General features: G+C 34.4%; 1 protein-coding gene across 1 annotated transcript in view; it reads right to left on the bottom strand.

Moving 5' to 3' along the window:
* Window positions 1–24,271, bottom strand: part of LOC141564388 (olfactory receptor 7C2-like) — an 88,044-nt gene that overhangs the window by 34,751 nt on the left and 29,022 nt on the right. The window lies entirely within an intron of this gene.

Here is a 24,271-nt window from a genome sequence, read left to right as displayed (position 1 = left end):
CTCAGTGACATCTGGTTGAACATATTTTGCTTCCTTAGGATATTTTCTAGCTTAAAAAACTGCTGGATATGGCCAGGGTTTTAGTCCTATTTTACTACTTATGAGTGTCCTCATGGTCAACTTAATATCTTTTTCAATTTTTGAAATGGAAATTGGAAGATATACCCTGACTACTTAGCTTTTCTTTTTTGTGTACATCAAATCAAAGTTAGTATATGAGAATGCTTTGTAAATTATAAAATCCTATATAGCTACAGGAAAGGAGGAAGAAATTAGGGGAAATAGGTATGAAATTTCATTATTGGGGGTCTCCTCCATGTCAAAGAAATCAGCTATGATGAGTTACTGTGGTAAAAAGAAAAATTTTCACTTGCTGGCCAATGTTCTTTAGGTGAGCCTCTATGTGCTTTGCCTGATTCTAAAGGTGAAGTCTTTTTTCTTCTATAATTAGATACGCTCCACCTTTTTTGATTTTAATAATATTTTATTTTTCAAAATACATAAAAAGATGTTTTTTTTAAAACATTCATCTTTGCAAAACCATGTGCTTCAACTTTTTCTTCCTCTCCTCTCCCTTCCTTCAGATAAACAGAAGTCTTTTTCTTTAGTTGGCTTTGGAAATACTTGACATAGTCTTTCAGAAACTATGATCAACTCCATGTGCCAATGAAATACTGGAAGTATACATCTGTTGAAACTGCAATTGATGTCATGATCATTTTTGTTTTTATCACATTCAAACAGTGGTTTGGCAAAATCAAAGCTTTGCTTAAGATGCTTCCCTGGCTCCTTATTATAAATAGGGAAACATAGGAATTCCTATGACTTTAAAATTCCTTTATAATCTAATTCTAACTGATGTTCATGGACTTTCATATCATTGCTCCAATATACTCAGTATTCCAGTCAAATTTACTTATTTGTAACAATTTTCACATCTCTCTCTTTTCAGAGCCCTTACACAGGTTCTTCCCCATACATGGAACAGAGAAGAGTCCAAATTTGCCTCTATATCTTGGATTCCCTAACTCCATTTATTTCTACATTTGAGAGCTTAGTCCAAGAAGAATGTTTAATTTCCCCAGTTGTTAGCATTACCCCAGACTATCAAATTACTACATACATTTCATTTTGTTTATATGGGTACATCTTGAATTTTTCCTCTATTAGAAAATAGAGACTTTCATATTTGTTTGTGAAGACAAAACATATAGCATACTACCTAGCACATTCTTGGCATTTAAAAAACATCTGATATGAATTGACTTAATTTGGGCCCTCTCTCTCTCTTAGGAATCCCCAAATCACAGATGTCCTCTCCCCAGCCTCTTAAATCATAAAATAATCGTCCCTAGAGCTAATATCTTTGCTGATGACCCAATTCCTTACTTTTCCTCTGAATTCACATTCAAATAACCTTGTAAAAATAGTTGTCTGATTTTTTTATTTTCTGATCCCATCTCCCCTCCTTTTGAAAGACTAAAGTCTTTCCCTTTTTACTGGCTGCTTTGTTTCTACTTGCTCAATTCTCCAGTTCCCAATAGAAATCCCCTTTGAGTTATAAAAAATGCACACTCTTGAATCCAGCAATGTCATTATTGGGTCTGTTTCCTAATTAGGAAATTAGGGAACAAGGAAAAGGACCTATACTTTCTAAATATTTACAGCGGCATTTGTTGTGGTGTCAAAGAACTGGAAATTGAGGGGATGCCTATTATAAGTTGTGGTATATGATTGTGATGGAATGCTACTGTGCTCTAAGAAATGTTGAACAGATTGATCTTAGAAAAACATAAAAAGATTTGCATGGAATAATGAAAAATAAAACAGAACCAAAAGAATGTTGAATACAGTAATAGTAATAAATTTTGTGGAGAGTAATGTGAATGACTAAGTTACATACATATTTCAATCAATTAGAAAGACCTATGAAAGAACAGAAAGAGAACTCATATATGGAATTGAATTGTTTCCTATGGTATTATATACTTTCGTATATATGCATTACACATATACAGACATATATATGTTATACAAAGAACATAGAATTATGGATAGGCAAAGAATTTACAAATAAACAATAGCGTGAAAGAAAAAAAGGCATAAAATGAATAATTTCGATTACACTAAATTAAAAAGTTCTTGAAAAACAACATTCAAGATAAGAAAGAAAGCAGAAAATTTGGGGAAGTTTATAAATAGTTTATTAGATTAAAGTCTCATATCAAAAATACATAAAGAACTTTATTAAAGCCAAAAGAATATGGGTCATTCTCTTATTGAAAAATGGTTGAAGAATATTAAGAAAGTTTTCAAAAGAAGAATTCAAAACAATTTATAATCATATGAAAAAACATTTCAAATCATAACTGAACAGAATACTACAAATATAAATAACCTTGAGATATCATTTTGAACCTACTAGTTCAGCTGAAATGATTAAAGGAGAAATTAATAAATGTTAAAGGAAAAATTGGGATATGAATTCATTGTTGGTGGAATTATGAACTGATCCAAACATTTTGGAGAAGAATTTGGAATTATGCCCAAAGAGTTATTAAATTACCCTTTTACCCAGCAATACTAGTACTGGGATTGTTTCTAAAGATGATTAGGGAAAAAGGGAAAAAAATCCTACATGCTCTAAAATGTTTCTTTGTGGTGGCAAAGAACTGGAAATTGCAGGGATGACTATCAATTTGGGAATGGCTGAACAAATCATGGTATATGACTGTGATAGAATATTACTATCCTATAAAAATGATAAGCTTTATGATCTTAGAAAAAAACATGAAATAATGAAGAATGAAAAGTACAGAACCAAGAAAATATTGTGTAAAGCAACAGCAATACTGTTTTAGGAACAGTTTTGAATGAAGAACTTATTTTGGTATTTCAAATATCCATATTAACTATAAAGGACATATGAAGTAAAATGCAATCTGCATTCAGACAAAAAAATTAATTAATAGAAATATTTATAGATAAATTCACACATACATATTAATATACCTATTTGTGTCTAATGGCATATATATATATATATATATATATATATATATATATATTTATTTAATAATATATCTTTAGGTGTGTTACCATCTGTGAAGAAAGGCCTACAGAAGATTTATTATCCAGGTGACTAACATTAGCAAGCCACATAGTATGGAGGGTGACAGGTAGTCACAAAATGCTCATAGCCATTGCAGTGAGGAGGAAATTGTTCAAAGCAGCAAAACCCATAAAGAAATATTTCTTAGCAAAACAGCATTGAGGGTTGTGTTAATTAGTGTCAGGGCCCCATAATCTTGGGGACTATGGTGGATGCCACACAAAGATCCACAAAGGACAAGTTGGAAAGGAAGAAGTGCATGGGGGATGTGGAGGTGAGCGTCAGAGCCAATGGCCTACATTATGAGCAGATTTCCTATTACTGTGACCAAGTATATATGTATAAACTTCCCAAAGATGGAGGCCCCTGCTGTTCTGTTTTTTCAGAAAATCTCAGGAGGATAAATTCTGTGAACTGTGTTTGGTTTTCTGGTACACTGGGGTTGATTAACCAGCTGGCAAAGAGAAGCAAGAAGAGAATTACTTTAAAATGAAGTTATTCTTGAATATAAAGTGGAATGAATAACAGACTAACTTGAAATTCCCTGTTCCTGGTTCATTCCGTATCTTTGCCACTTAGTACCTTTATAATTTTTGAACAAGTCACTACTTTCACATTTCCCCTAATGCAACATGAACTGGAACGAAATAAACTCCAAAATTCATTCCGCTTCAAAGAGTATTTGAAACAGGAAGATATATTTAGAAATAACCAATTTACAAAAGTTATCTCAAATAAAAGTTAAGCACTGGGATAAAGAAGATAATGTGTCCAGATAATCCACTCCTGTAATCAACAGCAAAGAGTGAGGACATCAATCTGGCATGATAGATGCATTCTTTAAGAATAAGAAACTCACATAGAACTGGAAGGGATTTCATGGGATACATAAGACCAAGCTGTTCTCCACAAATAATCCATTCTACAATATCCACCTTTGAATGTGACCATGGAAGGGAAACCTCCTTGGTTTCCCTGGGAGCATATTATATTCTGGAGAAACTCTCATTGTGAGGAATTTTTATATTGAGCTAAATATGTCTGTTTTCAAATTTTACTCAATACCCTAATCTACCCTCTGAATCCTTACAGAAAAAAATCACATTTCTATCTCACCTAAATCCCTTTAACTAAATAAAGACAAATGCCAATCTCCATATATTTCCTCTTCTCTAGGTTAAGAACCCTTAGGTCCTTCAGTTGATCTTTTTAGGTCCTTCAACATCTTGGTTGTTTTTTTCTTGGATTCTCTCTAGAATATATGTATCCTTTCTAAATCATGATGCCTACAACTGAATACAAAATTTCAAATGTGTTTTAATTAGGGTTGAGGATAGTTGCATGATCTTCCCTTTCCTATGGAAAATCTGAGTCCTGTATTGCAGGATAAGTTTCATTAGGCTTTTTTGACATACATTATAATTGTGTGATAGAGGAGTTTGGCATGATGTTTGTTTTTCAATTCTTGAGAATAATTTATATAACATATTCATTTTTTTCTTAAGTGTTAAATGGAATTTACCTCTAAATCCCTTATATACCACTTTCCCCTTGACCCATTTGATACTTTCCTTATTGCATAGTTTTCCTATCTGAGATCTGATTGCTTAAAATGTATATCTCATGTGCTATTAATTGGTGAATTTAATCATTTTGGGGGACACAATTGTGCATTTTTTAAAGTTCTGACTTTTCACTTCTTCCACTTGGATCTAGGTATCTGTGGATTTTTTTATTATAGCTTTTTATTTACAAGATATATGCATGAATAATTTTTCAGCATTGACAATTGCAAAACCTTTTGTTCCAATTTTCCCCCTCCTTCCTTCCCTCCCCCAGATGGCAGGTAGACCACTACATGTTAAATATGTTAAAGTATATTTTAAATACAATATATGTATACATATCCATACAATTATTTTGCTACATAAGAAGAATTGGTAAGTTCTGACTTTTACTGTGCTATAAATGTATATAGTAAATTCTAATAATTCTTTTTTAATCAGAACTTTCTCTCATGTGACTTCACCTTGTTAATTTTTAGTTTGCTTATTTTGTTTTTAACTTTCTTAAAAAATCAGATTAGTTGGGGGTTCACATTTATTTATTATTTATTTTGACCCTTGCAAAACCTTCTGTTCCAAATGTTCCTTTCCTTCCCCTCACACTCATAGAGGATAGGTAGTCCAAAAATGTTAAATATATTTAAACATATGTTACATCATATATATATATATATATATATATATATATATATATATATATATATATATATATATATACACACACACACACACACATATTTATACAGTTGTATTGCTGCACAAGAAAAATCGGATCAAGAAGGGAAAAAACCTGAGAAAAAAACTAAATGCAAGCAAACAACAACAGAAAGTGTGAAAATGTTATGTTGTGTTCCACACTCAGTTCTCACAGTCCTCTCTCTGAGTGTAAATGGCTCTCTTCATCACTGAACAACTGGAACTGGTTTGAATCATCTCATCGTTGAAAAGAGCCATGTCCATCAGAATTGATCATATAGTCTTGTTGTTGCCATGTATAATGATCTTCTAATCCTGCACATTTCACTTAGCATCAGTCTCTCCAGGCCTCTCTGAAATTATCCTGCTAGTTGTTTCTTACAGAACAATAATATTCCATAACATTCATATACCATAATTTATTCAACGATTTTCCAATTCATGGGCATCCATTCAATTTCTAGTTTCTTGTCACTACTAAAAGGGCTGCCCCAAACATTTTTGCACACTTACTTTAAGATCTCTTTGGTATAGAAGCCCAGTAGAAATACTGTGGGGGTCAAAGGATATGCACAGTTTGATAACTTTTTTAGCATAGATCCAAATTGCTCTCCAGAATGGTTGGATCCATTCACAGTTCCATCAACAATGTATCAGTGTTCCAGTTTTCCCCACATCCCCTCCAACATTCGTCATTATCATTTCCTGTCATCTTAGCCAATCTGACAGGTGTATAATGTTATCTCAGAGTAGTCATAATTTGCATTTCTTTGATCAGTAGTGATTTGGAGCACCTTTTCATTTGACTAGAAATAATTTCAATTTCTTCATCTGAAAATTGTCTGTTCATATCCTTTGACTATTTACCAATTGGAGAATGGCTTGAATTCTTATAAATTTAGGTTAGTTCTCTAGATATTTTAGAAATGAGGCTTTTATTAGAATCTTTGAATGTAAAACTGTTTTCCCTGTTTATTGTTTCACTTCTAGTTTTGTCTTCATTAGTTTTGTTTGGACAAAACCTTTCTAATTTAATATAATCAAATCTATTTTGTGATCCATAATGATTTCATTGATCTCTAGTTCTTCTTTGGTCACAAATTCCTTCCTCCTCCACAGATCTGAGAGGTAAACTATCCTATGTGCTTCTAATTTGCTTTTAATATCATTCTTTATGTCTAGATCATGAACTCATTTTGATGTTATCTTGGTGTATGGTGTTAAGTGTGGGTCAATGCCTAGTTTCTGCCATATTAATTTCCAATTTTCCCAGCAGTTTTTGCCAAATAATGAATTCTTATCCCAAAAGTTGGGGTCTTTGGGTTTGTTAAACACTAGATTGCTATAGTTATTGTCTATTTTGTTCTGTCAACCCAACCTATTCCACTGATCAACTACTCCATTTCTTAGCTAGTACTAAATGGTTTTGATGACCACTGCTTTATAATATAGTTTTAGATTTGGTATAGTATAGTTTTAGATTTGCTTTTTTTCCCATTAATTCCCTTGAAATTCTTGACCTTTTGTTCTTCTAGATGAATTTTGCTGTTATTTTTTCTAGGTTAGTAAAATAGTTTCTTGAGAGTTTGATTGTTATAACATTAAATAAATAGATTAGGACTTCCAGCCAAGATGGCAGCAAGGAGGCACACAGCTGCTTGAACTCCGAGTTTTCTCTCAGAATTTACTTCATGACAAGCCTTGGAATTAATGCTTGACTGGGAAAAAACCCCCCACAGATAATTATCAACAGAAGACATCCTTGAAATTTGCCAGAAAAGGTCTGTGTTTGCTCAGGGGAGGGGACCAACAGACTGGGCACAGGCTGAGGGCAAGTAGCAAGAGTGAGGCAGGCAGCTCACACTGCTCAGACCGGAGTGGGGAGGGGGTGCGATCTCTGCAGTTTCTGCAGAAAAACCTTTACTCCAGTATGGATATTCCATCTTGGCAGCAAGGCAGGATCAGCAGAGAAGGTGTAAACACAGGAGGTAAAGAATAAAATCCTGGAAAGTTAGTGTCTCTTGGACCTGGCTACCTCCACCCTGACAAGGAGTGACTCAGAGCATTCTTAGAGCCTCAGAGCCTCAGAGTGCAGACTCAGTGCAGCCATCGCTGTCCTGTTAGTGTCTCACTGCTGTCTCCCGCAGTCTGTAGAGGAAGCCCAGTAACACCATCCAGCCCCATCCCCTCCCCCCCAACAGACCAATTGTTTCTCTTGTCAGTTGTTTTCTTCGATTCTGCTCTGACAAAAAGAACAAAAAATTTAAAAGGGCTCTAACCATTGACAGTTTCTGTATGGATAGAGAGCAGACTTCAAACCCTGAGGAGACTAAAAGCAGATTGTCTCCAGAGGAATCCCCTAAGGGAGATATGATCTGCTCCTCATTACACAGGACTCTTATAGAGGAAATAAAAAAGGTGCTAACAAGAGAGCTAGAAGAGAAATGGGAAAAGGAAAGGGAAGCTTGGCAAGAGAGTCTGGAGAAATCATCCCATGCATTTAAAGACAGAGTGGATAAAGAAATCAAATCATTGAGAAACAAAATTAGTGAACTGGAAAAGGTAAACAACTCGAAGGAAAACAGGATTAGTGAGTTGGAAAAAGAAAATAACTCTCTAAAAAATAAAATTGATTAAATGGAAAAAAATTCCATAGAAGAAAAAAACTCTCTTAAAAACTCAATTGGACAATTACAACAAGATATAAAAAAAGTGAGAGAAGAAAATACATCATTGAAAATCAGAATCAAACAAATAGAATTGAATGACTGAAGGAGAAACCAAGAAGTAGTCAAGCAAAACCAGAAAAATGAAACAACGGAAAAGAATGTCAAGTACCTTATTGGGAAGACAACAGACCTGGAAAACAGATCCAGGAGAGACAATTTGAGAATAATCGGACTCCCTGAAAAATATGAGGAAAAAAAGAGCTTGATCACTATTTTCCAGGAAATTATTAACAAGAACTGCCCAGACATTTTAGAAACAGAGGGTAAAACAGACATTGAAAAAATTCATCCATCACCTACTGAAAGGGAACCTAAAATTAAAATGCCAAGAAATATAGTGGCCAAGTTCAAGAACCATCAGACAAAGGAAAAAATACTGGAAGCTGATAGAAAAAAATCAATTCAAATATGGAGGAGCCACAACAAGGATAACCCAGGATCTAGCAGCGTCCACATTATAGGAATGAAGGGCCTGGAACATGATATTCCAAAAGGCTAAGGAATGCATTGGGTGAAACAGCAAATCACAGATATAATTAATAACTTTACCCAAGAAAATGACAATAATGAGACATCATACCAAAATGTGTGGGATACAGGCAAAGCAGTAATAAGGGGAAATTTTATATCTCTAGAGGCCTACTTGCATAAAATAGAGAAAGAAAAATTCAATGAATTAGGCTGACAACTAAAAATGCTAGAAAAGGAAAACCCCCAGACAAACACGAAACTTGAAATTCTAAAAACAAAAGGAGAGATTAATAAAATTGAAAGTAAAAAGACTATTGAATTAATTAATAAAACTAAGAATTGGTTCTATTAAAAAAACCAACAAAATAGACAAACCCTTAGTAAACCTGATTAAAAAAAGGAAAGAGGAAAAGCAAATTGTTAGTCTTAAAAATGAAAAGGGAGAACTCACCACTAATGAAGAGAAAATTAGAACAACAGTTAGGAGTTACTTTGCCCAACTTTATGCCAATAAATTCGATAACTTAAATGAAATGGAAGAATACCTTCAAAAATATAGCTTCCCCAAATTAACAGAGGAAGAAGTAAATAGTCTAAATATTCCCATTTCAGAAAAAGAAATAGAACAAGCTATTAACCAACCCCCTAAGAAAAAATCCCCAGGACCAAGTGGATTTACATGTGAATTTTACCAAACATTTAAAGAACAATTAACTCCAATGCTATATAAACTATTTGAAAAAATAGGGATTGAAGGAGTCCTACCAAATTCCTTTTATGACACAGACATGGTACTGATACCTAAACCAGGTAGGCTGAAAACAAAAAGAAAATTATAGAGCAATCTCCCTAATGAATATTGATGCTAAAATTTGTTATTTCCCTTCTAATCTTGTTTGCATTAGTATTGTTTGTACAGAAACTTTTTAGTTTGATGTAATCAAAATCTTCTATTTTGTGATCAATAATGATCTCTAGTTCTCTTCTGGTCATAAATTCCTTCCTCCTCCACAGGTCTGAGAGGTAGACTATTTTCTGTTCCTCTAATCTATTTATTATCTCATTCTTTATGCCTAAATCACGGACCCATTTTGATCTTATCTTGGTATATGGTGTTAAGTGTGGATCCATATGTAATTTCTGCCATAATAATTTCCAGTTTTCCCAACAGTTTTTTCCAAATAATGAATTTTTATCCCTAATGTTGGTATCTTTGGGTTTGTCAAAGATTAGATTGCTATAAATGTACCCTTTTTTGTCCTTTGTATCTAATCTGTTCCACTGATCTACCGGTCTATTTCTTAGCCAATACCAAATGGTTTTGGTGACTGCTGCTATATAATATAGCGTTAGATCAGGTACACTTAGACCATCTTTCTCTGACTTTTTTTTCATTAGTTCCCTTGCAGTTCTCGACCTTTTATTCTTCCATATGAATTTTGTGGTTATTTTTTCTAGGTCATTAAAATAGTTTCTTGGGAGTCTGATTGGTATAGCACTAAATAAATAGATTAGTTTGGGGAGTATTGTCATCTTTATTATATTCACTCGGCCTATCCAAGAGCACTGAATGTCTTTCCAATTATTTAAATCTGACTTTATTTTTTTGGCAAGTGTTTTGTAATTTTTCTCATATAATTCCTGACTATTCTTTGGTAGATGGATTCCCAAATACTTTATACTCTCAACATTTGTTTGGAATGGAATTTCTCTTTGTATCTCTTGCTGTTGCATTTTGTTGGTGATATATAAAAATGCTGAGGATTTATGTGGATTTATTTTGTATCCTGCCACTTTGCTAAAATTCTGAATTATTTCTAATAGCTTTTTAGCAGAGTCTTTGGGGTTCTCTAAGTATACCATCATGTCATCTGCAAAGAGTGATAGTTTGATTTCCTCATTTCCTACTCTAATTCCTTGAATCTCTTTCTTGGCTCTTATTGCCGAGGCTAGCGTTTCTAGTACTATATTGAATAGTAATGGTGATAGTGGGCCACCTTGTTTCACTCCTGATCTTACTGGGAAAGGTTGCAGTTTATTTCTATTGCATATTATGCTTACTGACGGTCTTAAATATATGCTCCTGATTATTCTAAGAAATAGTCTATTTATTCCTATACTCTCAAGAGTTTTTAGTAGGAATGGTTGTCAAATGCTTTTTCTGCATCTATTGAGATGATCATATGGTTTTTATTAATTTGATTATTAATATTGTCAATTATACTAATAGTTTTCCTAATATTAAACCAGCCCTGCATTCCTGGTATAAATCCTACTTGATCACAGTGTATTATCCTAGGGATGATTTTCTGAAGTCTTTTTGCTAATATCTTATTTAAGATTTTAGCATCAATATTCATTAAGGAAATTGGTCTATAATTTTCTTTCTCGGTTTTCGATCGACCTGGTTTAGGTATCAGTACCATGTCTGTGTCATAAAAGGAGTTTGGTAGGACCCCTTCATCCCCTATTTTTTCAAATAGTTTATATAGCATTGGGGCTAATTGTTCTTTAAATGTTTGGTAGAATTCACATGTAAATCCATCTGGTCCTGGGGATTTTTTCCTGGGGAGTTGATTAATAGCTTGTTCTATTTCTTTTTCTGAAATGGGACTATTTAAGCAATTTATCTCCTCCTCTGTTAATCTAGGAAGCCTATATTTTTGGAGGAAGTCATCCAATTCACTTAAGTTATCAAATTTATTGGCATAAAGTTGGGCAAAGTAACTCCTTATTATTTCTCTAATTTCCTCTTCATTGGTGAAAAGATCCCCCTTTTCATTTGTAAGACTAACAATTTGATTTTCCTCTTTCTTTTTTTCTGATCAGATTTACCAAAGGTTTATCTATTTTATTGGCTTTTTCATAAAACCAACTCTTGGTTTTATTTATTAATTCAATAGTTTTTTTACTTTCAATATTATTGATTTCTCCTTTTAATTTTTGTATTTCAAGTTTAATTTTTGGTTGGGGGTTTTTAATTTGGTCTTTTTCTAGCTTTTTAAGTTGCAGGCCCAATTTGTTAATCTTCTCTTTCTCTATTTTCTTCAAATAAGCCTCTAAAGATATAAAATTTCCCCTTATTACCGCTTTAGCTGCATCCCACAGATTTTGGTATGATGTCTCATCATTGTCATTATCTTGGGTGAAATTATTAATTGTTTCTATAATTTGCTGTTGCACCCAGTCATTCTTTAAGATAAGATTATTCAGTTTCCAATTACTTTTTGGTCTATTTACCCCTAACTTTTTACTGAGTGTAGCTTTTATTGCATTGTGATCTGAGAAGAAGGCATTTATTATTTCTGCCTTCCTACATTTAATTTTGAGATCTTTATGTCCTAATATATGGTCAATTTTGTATAGGATCCATGAACTGCTGAGAAGAAAGTATATTCCTTTCTATTGCCATTCAGTTTTCTCCAAAGGTCTATCATACCTAGTTTTTCTAATGTTCTAATTACTTTTAAAATTTCTTTCTTATTTGTTTTGTGGTTTGATTTGTCTAAATCTGAGAGTGCAAGGTTGAGATCTCCCACTATTATAGTTTTACTGTCTATTTCTTCTTGTGATTCTCTTAACTTTTCCTTTAGAAAGTTAGATGCTATACCACTTGGAGCATATATGTTTAGTATCGATATGGCTTCATTATTTATGCTATCTTTCAGCAGGATATAGTTTCCTTCCTTATCTCTTTTAACTAGATCAACTTCTGCTTTTGCTTGATCTGAGATAAGGATAGCTACCCCTGCTTTTTTGGCTTTACCTGAAGCATAATAGATTCTGCTCTAACCTTTTACCTTTACTCTGTATGTATCTCCCTGCTTTAAGTGTGTTTCCTGTAAACAACATATTGTAGGGTTCTGATTTTTGATCCAGTCTGCTATCTGTCTCCGTTTGATGGGAGCATTCATCCCATTCCCATTTACAGTTAAAATTACTAATTCTGTATTTCCTGCCATTATCCCCAGATTATGCTTTTTCCCTTGACCCCCCTGAACCCCTTCCCCGATATTTAATTTATAGACCCCACTTGTGATGCGCAGCCCTCCCTTTTTTTTTAGTATCCCTCCTCCCTCCCTCCTCGTCCCTTCCCTTATTCTCCTTTTCCTTTTCCCTTTTCTTCTCCCCCCTTTTAATGAGGTGAGAGAGAATTCTCTGTAAAACAAATATGTTAATTATTTACTCTTTGAGCCTCTTCTGATGAGAGTAAGATTCACACAATGTTTCTCCCCCTCTCTAAATTCTCTCAGATATAGTGTATTTTCTATGCCTCTTCCTGGGATGTAGTTTCCCTCTTTTTATCATTCCTTCCCCTTTTTCTGATACTACCCCCTTCTCTTTACTAAACCTCCCCTTTTTTCTTTTATATCAGTAAAATCAAATTATCCATGCGTACTTTCTATATATCCACAACAGAGATACAGTTCTCAAGGGTTCTGTGTACCTTTTTCTGTTTCTATTCAGTCTTGTGGATGTAGATCAAATTTTTTGTTTAAGTCTGGTTTTTTCCTTAGAAACATATGGAATTCCTCTATTTCATTGAATGACCATCTTCTTCCATGGAAAAAGATGCTAAACTTAGCTGAGTAGTTTATTCTTGGTTGCAATCCTTGATCTTTTGCCTTTTGGAATATCAGGTTCCAGTCCCTTCTATCTTTTAATGTGGAGGCAGCCAGATCTTGTGTGACCCTTATTGTGGCACCTTGGTATTTAAATTGTTTTTTTCTAGCTGCTTGCAGGATTTTCTCCTTTGTGTGGTAATTCTGCAGCTTAGCCACAATATTCTGTCGTGTTCTTTTTTTAGGGTCTATTTCAGAAGGAGTTCAATGAATTCTTTCGACATCTACTTTCCCTTCTGTTTCTATTATCTCTGGACAGTTCTCTTTGATGATTTCCTGTAAAATAGAATCTAGGCTTTTTTTTTTGGTCATAGTTTTCGGGAAGTCCAATGATCCTCAGATTATCCCTCCTAGATCTATTTTCCAGGTCTATAGATTTTCCCAGTAAGTATTTGACGTTATTCTCCAGCTTTTTTTTTTTGTTTTGTTTTGTTTTGTTTTGTTTGACTGATTCTTGGGTTCTCAATGAATCATTCATTTCTATTTGTTCCATCCTGAATTTTAAGGAGTTATTTTCTTCATTCACAGTTTTTAGTTCTTTTTGTAAATGCCTAATTTCGTTTTTAAATGAATTATTTTGCTCTATTGAATTTTTTTCCATTTCCCTAATATTTTCTTTGAGAATTATTTTCTTTTTCCAATTCAGAAATCCTATTTTCTTGAGACTTTTTTATCTTTTCCAATTCAGAAATCCTACTTTCCTGTGATTTTTTAACCTTTTCTAATTCACAAATTTTGTTTCCCTGCATCTCCTGTGAATTCTTTATTTTTTCCAACTCCAATTTCAGAATGTTGTTATTTTCTATCATAGCTTCTCTTTCCTTTCCCCATTTTTCTTCAAACTCTCTTAACTTTTTAATAGTCTCTTCTAGGAGAGAGTTATGTGATGGGGTGCAGGAATCGTTCCCCCTTAGGTTGTTATCTGCTGACTCTCTGCTGTTAACTTCCTCAGGGTTGGATACCCGCTCTTTCTCTGTGTAGAAGGAGTCGATTGTTTTTCTTTGCTTTTTACTCATATTTAAAAAATCTTTTGGGGTCTGTCCCTGGGGTAGGAAATTATTTATTTATTTCTTTACCAGCTTCCTCCCAGACCAGATGGATGCAGCAGCTCCTGCGCCTGAGCTAAGAGAGAGCTCTGGGAGAGAGTTCCCCACCCCCTCCCTGGAAGTGCCCCAGCAGTATTTAGCAGGGCTGCACTTTGAGAGTGCTGTGTGTCCTAGCAACTTTCCTGAGGTTTAAGACTGAACAGTAAAGGCGACAGAAAGCCCAGCCTATGTGTCCCGATGGGGCGTAGATGTCAGCAGCAGATGACTTGAAAAGCCCCTGCACTCAAACTGGAAGTGTCTGCGGTCCCTAGTTCAAAGGTTCCACTTCTCTGGGACTTCTGGGGCTGAGTTCCACAGCCTCCAGCCGAGCAAGGCACTATGAGTTACCACCCGCTTTTCAATCTCTTAACTACCCCCAGGTGAAAGCCTGGACAGCCTAAGTCGGCCACACCCACAGTGCCGAGATCTGCTGAGTTACTTCCAGATTGGGGTGGTTCTAGTATCTGGCTTATATTTTAAAGTGACTTAATTTCTCTTCTGAACTGCTGTTTTATAAGCAGAGAAGAGCTAACAGCCTTTGCCAGATTCTTCTATCTCAGTGGCTTCTCTGATCCCAGAGCCCTCCCCAGCGCGATCGGCGCAGTGTGCCACCACCCAACCATCTGTGCTGGCCTCTTTTTTTTTTTTTCCTCCCCTGGGAACTAACCTTTTCTGTTGAAACTCCAGATTCTCTTCAGCTGGTAAGTCGTGCTTCCAGTCCTTGTGGTTTATATCAGTCCAGCGCTATTTTTGAGGCTGATTTATCTAATTGGTATTGAGGGAAGAAGGGAGCTCACAAAATCGCGAGTATCTTCTCCGCCATCTTGGCTCTGCCCAAAATCCATTCCTAATAAAAACACTAGAGAGGATAGGAATAAATGGACTATTCCTTAAAATAACCAGGAGTATATATTTAAAACCGTTAGTAAACATCATATGTAATGGCAATGAACTGGAACTTTTCCCAGTAAGATCAGGAGTGAAACAAGGTTGCCTACTATCACCATTACTATTCAATATTGTACTAGAAATACTAGCCTTGGCAGTAAGATCCAAGAAAGAGATTAAAGGAATTAGAGAAAGTAATGAGGAAATTAAACTATCACTCTTTGCAGATGATATGATGGTATACCAAAGACTCTGCTAAAAAGCTATTAGAAATAATTCATAACTTTAACAAAGTTGCAAAATACAAAATAAATCCACATAAATCCTCAGCATTTTTATACATTACCAACACAATCCAACAGCAAGAGATACAAAAAGAAATTCCATTCAAAATAATTGTCGATAGTATAAAATATTTGTGAATATATCTGTCAAAGTAAAGTTAGGCATTATATGAGCAAAATTACAAAACACTTGCCACAAAAATAAAGTCAGATTTAAATAATTGGAAAGATAGTAAGTGCTCTTGGATAGGCCGAGTGAATATAATCAAGATGACAATACTCCCTAAACTAATCTATTTATTTAGTGCTATACTAATCAGACTCCCAAGAAACTATTTTAATGACCTAGAAAAAAATAACAACAAAATTCATATGGAAGAACAAAAGGTCGAAAATTTCAAGGGAATTAATGAAAAAAAAATCAGATGAAGGTGGCCTAGCTGTACCTGATCTAAAGGTATATTGTAAAGGAGCAGTCATCAAAACCATTTGGTATTGGCTAAGAAATAGAATAGTTGATCAGTGGATTAGGTTCACAGGACAAAACAGGGTACAGTTATAGCAATCTAGTGTTTGACAAACCCAAAGATACCAACTTTTGGGATAAGAATTCATTATTTGAAAACAACTATTGGGAAAATTGGAAATTAGTATGGCAGAAACTAGGCATGGACCCACATTTAACACCACATACTAAGATAAGATCAAAATGGGTCCATGATTTCAGCATAAAGAACGACATCATAAATAAATTAGAGGAACATAGGATAGTTTACCTCTCAGACTTGTGGAGGAGGAAGTAATTTGTGACTAAAGGAGAACTAGAGATCATTATTGATCACAAAATAGAAAATTAAAAAGCTTTTGTACAAACAAAACTAATGCAAATAAGATTAGAAGGGAAGTAACAAATTGGGAAAACATTTTTACAGTTAAAGGTTCTGATAAAGGCCTCATCTCCAAAATATACAGAGAATTGACTCTAATTTATAAGAAATCAAGCTATTATCCAAATGATAAATGGTCAAAGGATATGAACAGACAATTTTCAGATGATGAAATTGAAACTATTTGTACTCATATGAAAGAGTGTTCCAAATCACTATTGATCAGAGAAATGCAAATTAAGACAACTCTGAGATACCACTACACACCTGTCAGATTGGCTAGGATGACAGGAACAAATAATGATGAATGTTGGAGGGGATGTGGGATAATTGGGACACTGATGAGTTGTTGATGGAGTTGTGTTAGGTTCTTACTAAGTGCTAATGAGATAATGAGATGATAGGTTCTTACTAAGTGCTAAGTTAACTTAACAATTCTCTAGTTCTGGCCTTTAGGGGAGTTTTACCCCTGTGAACTCCTGGGGAGGAGTTTGCATGTTTAAGAGGAGCAAGTTCATTGGTTGAAGTAATTTTTCCCAGAAGCCCTTGCGTTATCCCATGCCCATTCTCTGAGAGGATAAAAGAAGACACCATTGAGCAAGTTAAGAGTCTTGTCTGAGCCAGAGTTGGGGCAGCTCTCTGGAAGAAAAGGAGTCTCTACTAGAGGTCAAAGTTGGCGGCAGTTGAGACAGCAGATCTTCTCCCAGAGAGCAATCGGCAGTCTCTGGAGACAACAGAACTTTACAGAGTTGTGAAAGAATCCAACCATTCTGGAGAGCAATCTGGAATTGTGCCAAAAAAGTTATCAAACTGTGCATACCCTTTAATCCAGCAGTGCTACTTCCAGGCTTATATCCCAAGGAAATACTAAAGAAGGGAAAGGGACCTGAATGTGCTAAAATGTTTGTGGCAGCCCTTTTTGTAGTGGCTAGAAACTGGAAAATGAATGGATGCCCATTGATTGGAGAATGGTTGGGTAAATTATGGTATATGTATTGCTCTGTAAGAAATGACCAGCAAGATGAATACAGAGAGGATTGGAGAGACTTACATCAACTGATGCTGAGTGAAATGATCAGAACTAGGAGATCATTATACACTTCAACAAAAATACTATATGAGGATGTATTCTGATGGAAGTGGATATCTTTAACATAGAGAAGATCTAATCCAATTCCAATTGATCAATGATGGACAGAATCAGCTACACCCAGAGAAGGAACACTGGGAAGTGAGTGTAAAACTATTTGCATTTTTTGTTTTTCTTCCCAGGTTATTTTTACCTTCTGAATCCAACTCTTCCTTTGCAACAACAACAAAAACAACAAAATTCGGTTCTGCACATATATATTGTATCTAGGATATACTATAACATATTTAATATGTATGGGAATGCCTGCCATCTAGGGGAGGGAGTGGAGGGAAGGAGGGGAAAATTCGGAAAGAAGGGAGTACAAGGGATAATGTAAAAAAATTACCTATGCATATGTACTGTCAAAAATGTTATAATTATAAAATTAATTTAAAAAATAATTTTTTTTTATTTTTAGAATTTCTAGTTTATTTTTTGTTTGGGGGACTTAATTTGCTCTTTTTTTTAGCTTTTTCAGTTACTATCTAATTCTTGCTTTTCTCTCTCTATTTTTTGCTAGTAGGCCTTTAGAGATATAAAATTTCCTCTTCTTACCACTTTGGCTGCATCCCACACATTTTGGTATGTCGTCTCATTATTGTCATTTTCTTGGGTGAAATTATTGTGTCTATGATTTGCTGTTTCACCCATTCATTCTTTAGGATGAGATTATTTAGTTTCTAATTACATTTTGGTTTATTTTCCCTGGATTTTTATTGAATGTAATTTTTATTGCATCTTGATCTGAAAAGGATGCATTTATTATTCCTGTCTTTCCGTATTTTAATTTACGTCCTAATATATGGTCAGTTTTTGTATAGATTCCATGAACTGTGGAGAAGAATTTGTATTCCTTTCTGTCTCCATTTGATTTTCTCCAAAGATCTATCATATGTAATTTTTCTAGTATTATTTACCTTTTTGCCTTCTTTCTTATTTATTTTGGAGTTTGATTTATCTAGTTCTGAGAGTGCAGGGTTGAGATCTTCCACTATTATAGTTTTGCTGTCTATTTTTTTAAAAGCTCTCTTAACTTCTCCTTAAGTTAGATGCTATACTACTTGGTGCATATATGTTTAGCATTGATATTGCTTCACTATCTATGTTATCCTTCAGCAAGATATGGTGCCCTTCCTTATCTCTTGTAATTAGATAAATTTTTGTTTTTGCTTAATCTGAGATCAGGATGGCTACCCCTGCTTTTTTGGCTTCACTTGAAGCATAGTAAATTCTGCTCCAGTCTTTTACCTTTATTCCATATTTATTGCCCTTCTTTAAATATATTTCATGTAAACAACATATTGTAGCATTCTGGCTTTTAACCCAGTTTGATATTCTCCTCTGCTTTATGAAGGAGTTTATGCCTTCACATTTATTGCTAAAAAACCTAATTCTGCATTTCCTGACATCTTATTAACTCAGATTATGCTTTTCTCTTTCCTTTCCCCCTTCTCCCTTCCTTCCCCAGTATTAGACTTATGATAATCACTTCCTTTACGCAGCCATCCTTCTTTAGGATCCCTCTCTCACCCTTAGAATCTCTCCCCTTTGCTTAAACCTTTCCCTTACAATTACTGTATTCCCTTCTATTTATCTTATCCCTTCCCTTTTGCCCTTTCCATTCCCACTTTTCAATGAGATGGGAGAAGTTTCTCTGTAAATCGAATATATCTAATATTTTCTCTTTGAGTCAATTCTGATGAAAGTAAGATTCACACTATGTTCATCCCTCTCTCTTCTTTCCCTCAGATAAAATAGATTTACTTTGCCCCTTTGTGAGATGTAGTACATCCACTTTTCCCTTTTTCTGGTAAAATTTCCTTTCCACCTCTAGATCCTTTTTCATATTATAACAGTAAAACCAAATTATGCATGTTCTCTTTAACATTTATTATTATTTAACATATATTATTATTTAATATTTAACAGAAATACAGTTTTCAAGAGTTCTTTTTTACCTTTTTATGCTTCCCATGAGCCCTATATTTGGAGGTCAAACTGTTTGTTTAGCTCTGTTTTTTTCATCAGAAAAAATTGGAATTCACCTATTTCATTGAATGTCTATCTTATTCCCTGGAAAAAAATGCTTAGCTTAGCTGGGTAAGTTATTCTTGGCTGCATACCAAGTTCCTTAGCATTTCAGAATATCAGATTCCAGGCTCTTCAATCCTTTAATGTGGACACTGCTAGATCCTGAGTAATCCTTATTGTGTGCTAATAGTAACAATCTAAAGTACAGCTATGATGCAGTGCAGGCTATTTAAGAGCCAACAACTTATGCTTTAGTTAAATTACTTAATGTTGATAGAGTCACATTGATTAGTGATGAATACTTGATCCTAGAGAGTTGGGATGAAAGTTTTCATATTGTTCTCAGAAGACCACCATCAATAAGCCACTGATCTCAGGTTGAAATCAATTCCTTCTTAGTTGAAATTCCAAATGAAGAATGCCATTAGACTTTTTTCATGAGGAAAATACCTAATGCTGTTTTTCTTCCAACTGAGATTTACAAGGTGGAAGTCCCTTGCTCTTACAAAAGCAGATTGAAAATTTTCAGATAATATGACAAGAGGAAATTATGTCTCAGTGATTTAAAGATGCCTCCATTATCCAACTCTGTAAAGATTAGGAGTATAGATTTCCATGCAACAATCATAGGGGAATCTGTCTTAGTCATTGCTGGCAAATATTTCCCAGAGTCTTCCTTAATAAACTTATCCTAAGGTTATCTAGCTGAGAGTCGGTGTCACTTTAGAAAGGACCAGGGAATAGCTGATATGTTGTTTCCTGCATATCACTCCAGGTTCTCCTGTGAGGAAGAGAATAGAGATCTAAACACATCCATAGATCTGATGAAGAATTTAGATCTTTTCAGTCACAAGGATTTATGAAAAATTATGTCAAAATTTGTTTGCCCAGAAAAGTTCATCAGTTATTTTCTCAGTTTCATGATGACATGTCTTAAGAAGATTCTGAATATCACCTCATAGGATAAGATTCCAGACACTGAGGTCATTTCTCAAACTAAATTGCAGAGTATTCAAATTCTGCTGCAGGGAGCACAATTCTGTTAGGCTGGGCACATTGTTTGAATGCCAAACATATGCTTGCCAATACATCTTTTTTTTATGAAGAATTTACACAGGGAAAGTGCTCATGTGGTGGATAAGAAAAGTGATCCATGGATACCCCCAAGTTCTCTATTAAGTACTTTAGAATTGATTGAATGACAGGGGACATAGTGGCAAAGTATTGCCCAGCCACGTATGCCATAATTATAGAAGGTGCTGTGCTTTATGAGCAAAGCAGAGTAGAAAGAACTCAGAATTAATTTAAGATGTGCAAAATTAGATAATCTATTGCCAATGCTTATGTGGACTATTTATGCCCAAACTGTGGCAGAGCTTGTTTTCCTTATTAGCCATAGGCAGAAACACTGAAACTTTCCTCTAACATAGTGATATAATTTTGGTCCTCTTTGAGAACAAGAAATAACCAACCAGTTCTTGTGATTTGTAGGTTCTCTGGATGACATTATATAATTACAATAAAAATAACAAAAAGAAACAATAGCAGTAAAGCATGTATATAGGGATTTAAGTTTTTAGTTATTTATATATTATTTTATTTGATCACTAAAATATGTAATGTAGCTTTTATTATCAACCTTTTATCAATTTATAAAGTGAGGCTCAGGTAGATTAAACAATTTGCTTAGAGATGCAAAACTAGTAAGTATCAAAAATTGTATTCAAACCTACATCTTTCTAATTAAAAGCTCTCTAACCATGACAAAACAACTCTTTTGTTGGAGAACTCACACAGGGCAAGCTCTCATGTGAAAAAGCAATCTAAGGACACTCAAATTCTCTATTGAGAATTTCATAATTCACTGCATGACAGGGGAAACATTGGCATAGTATTATCCACCTAGGTGTTCTGTCAAAATAGAAAGTGAAGTTCTCTATGAGCAAAGCAGAATAGGAGTTCTATTTAGGAGAAGCAATGCAAGATGTGCAAAATTAGAGAATCTACCTCAAATGTTTATATGGATTATTTGTGTCCAATATGTGGCAGCACATTTTAAGCTCATATTTCTCTTATTAGCCATGGTAAGACCCAATGCAACTTTATTCTAATATATTGATGTCATTTTGATCCTCTTCAAGATTGCAGTACAGCAATCAATCATTGTCGATGATTTGTGGGACCTCTTGATGCCATATTCTTATAGTAATAATAACAATAAGAAACAGTTACAGTGAAGTATGTATAAAAGAATTTAGGTTTTTAGTTTCTTTAACATACATTATTTTATTTAATCATTATAAAAATGTGTAATATGCGTTTTATTGTCAACATTTTACTCATTCAGAAAGCGAGGTCCAGGAAGATTAAATGACTTATCTAGAGATGCAAAGCTAGGAAATACCAAAAGCTGAATTCAAGCCCAAATCTTTTGAATAAAAATCTCTATATCCACCACATTGTACCTCTCCTAATGATAACTTGGAGTGAATGAAAAATTGTTCGTATTTGTTTAATGGAAATGTATTGATTTAAATAGTCATTGAACAACTTTGATTATTTAAGCAAATGTTTGATGCTGAGGTTTACATGAAATATTTAAGAGTGTGTGTGTGTGTGTGTATGTGTGTGTGTGTGTGTGTGTGTGTGTGTGTGTGTGTGGTTTTTTAAAGGAACGAACAACTCTGAAGAGATGTAATATAGCTTCTAGAGGAAACAATAATGATTTTATGATCTTTTGATTTTAGAGGGGGTTCTACTTTAACAACAAATCAGTAATCCTAAATCTTTTGGCTTTGGAGTCTGTCTCAGAGACTTTTCACACTCCCAATCTAAAACAACAATCTGTCTAATTCTGAATAGACCATTACTTAATTCAGTGCTCACTGATAACCTGGTCAGTGAGAACCATATTCCAGAGTCACTCCTCAATTCATTGCTCACTGAGAATCTGGTCAGTGGTAATCTGGGCATTGAGAACCAAATTCCAGAGACTACTCCATTGCCCTGCCTATAAGATATAGAATTAGCATGTCAATGATAGAAATCTGGATACATGTGTCTCCTTGCTCCTATTTCTTTGCTAATTTCTTTTGGAACTTAGCCCATATGTAATGGCATTACAATTACAATAAAAAATTTGCCCTTTGAATAAGAAATGGGTTCAAGCTTGAAAATTCTTTTGTAACACCTCAAGACACTGGTCTGTGACTCCAAACTTTTGAAGTCCCCTTCTTAACCTCAACAGAAGGACTTATGATGACAAATGTTATCTAATCTCAGAGAAGTGATGGAGTATGAACAAAGATTGAAACATAGTTTTAAACTTTATTTTTCCTAAGGTTTCTGGGGGGATTTGTTTTCTTTGATATCAAGACTAAAATGAAAATGTGTTTTGCATGACTATCCATGTATAACCAAAAAAAAAAATCTTGACCAGTTATAATATTAAGCCAAATTTAAGTAAAATTAAATAGGAATAAATAACTGGTCTTAGATTTGGGTTGGAAAGGCAAATGATGAGGACTAAGTAAAGAAATTTAGGATGTTTTTCTTAGAGAAGAGAAAACTTTAGTTGGACATGAAAGATGTCTGCATGATTTTGAAATAATCTAATGTGAAAGAGTGATTGGACTTTTTCTACTGGGCTTCAGAAAATGCAATGAGGAACAATGAGGTAAATCTACAAGGTTGCTGATTTGGCCTCAGCAGAAGCAAAAATTTTCAGGATGGGATGCCTAAGAAGCAGTGTATTTTTTGTTGGGAAATATAATTGGGCTGAAGAGCTTCTGAGTTACTTTCCTGCTCGAGATCTCTAGGGTTTGATAATCTCATGTGTGATACTGGACAACTCTTACTTTTCTGTAATCATTTCATGACCCAGAAGGAGTTCAGCTGTTCAGGGATAGTCAATACAATTATATGATTTTTCTAATTAAGACTTTGGAGTATTGAGCCTCATAGGCAGTAGAAATTTCAACTATCATTCTTGTTCCTCCTAAGGAACCGATACAGGTTATTTCAGGTTAGGAGGGAGCCTACTTGTGCTCTCAATGATATCAGTCCAACTGCATGAAACTACTTTTTCTGTGTCCCAAAGTATCTATTTTCCTCATTCTCCATTCCAGCAGATATAGTTAGATTTGTCCCATTGTTTGTTTTCAGTATGTTTTTGGAGATAGGAAGTGTTTGGAAGGGAGACAATAAAAGAGGTGGAAAGTAAGAGAAAAGAGGAGCAGCCTGATCTTGCTCAGAAACTCAGAAACTTGCAAAAAACCCTGAGAATCCCAAACCAGCCCAGATGAAATTATAGCCTAAAGTAGTCCATAGAGCAAGAAAATCTGGCCTGTTGCAGAGTTTATTTAAAAGCCCAGAATTCAGCGTAGGACCAAATTTGGAAGAAAATAAAAGGAAAGTAGAATAAGCTTTATTTTCTGAATAATGTTTGGTTCCATCCTTGTCAATAAGATCTTGGTCTAATTATTTTCATTCTTGGGTCTTGAACCATAAAATTGGGAATAAAAATTCCTTAGTAAGAGTCAAATAAAATCATCTTTGTGGAATTTTACAAAACAAACTTAAATAATTTTTGAATGATAAATTTTTATTTTTGCCACAATAGCAGAGAAAGGAGTCTGTTGGGTACAATCTATCCCAGTCAAGTATTATCCAAACACCAGAGAAAATCTTTAGCAAGAAGTAAGTCTTAGATGAATCAATGGGAAGAAAGAAGGATGATGCCCTTAATTCCAGAAAAAAAGTTACTCAGT

Source organism: Sminthopsis crassicaudata, chromosome 1 (assembly GCF_048593235.1).
Source record: "Sminthopsis crassicaudata isolate SCR6 chromosome 1, ASM4859323v1, whole genome shotgun sequence".
Taxonomy (NCBI): domain Eukaryota; kingdom Metazoa; phylum Chordata; class Mammalia; order Dasyuromorphia; family Dasyuridae; genus Sminthopsis; species Sminthopsis crassicaudata.
Note: the sequence above shows the minus strand (reverse complement) of the source record. Positions and strands in the feature narration are given on the sequence as shown.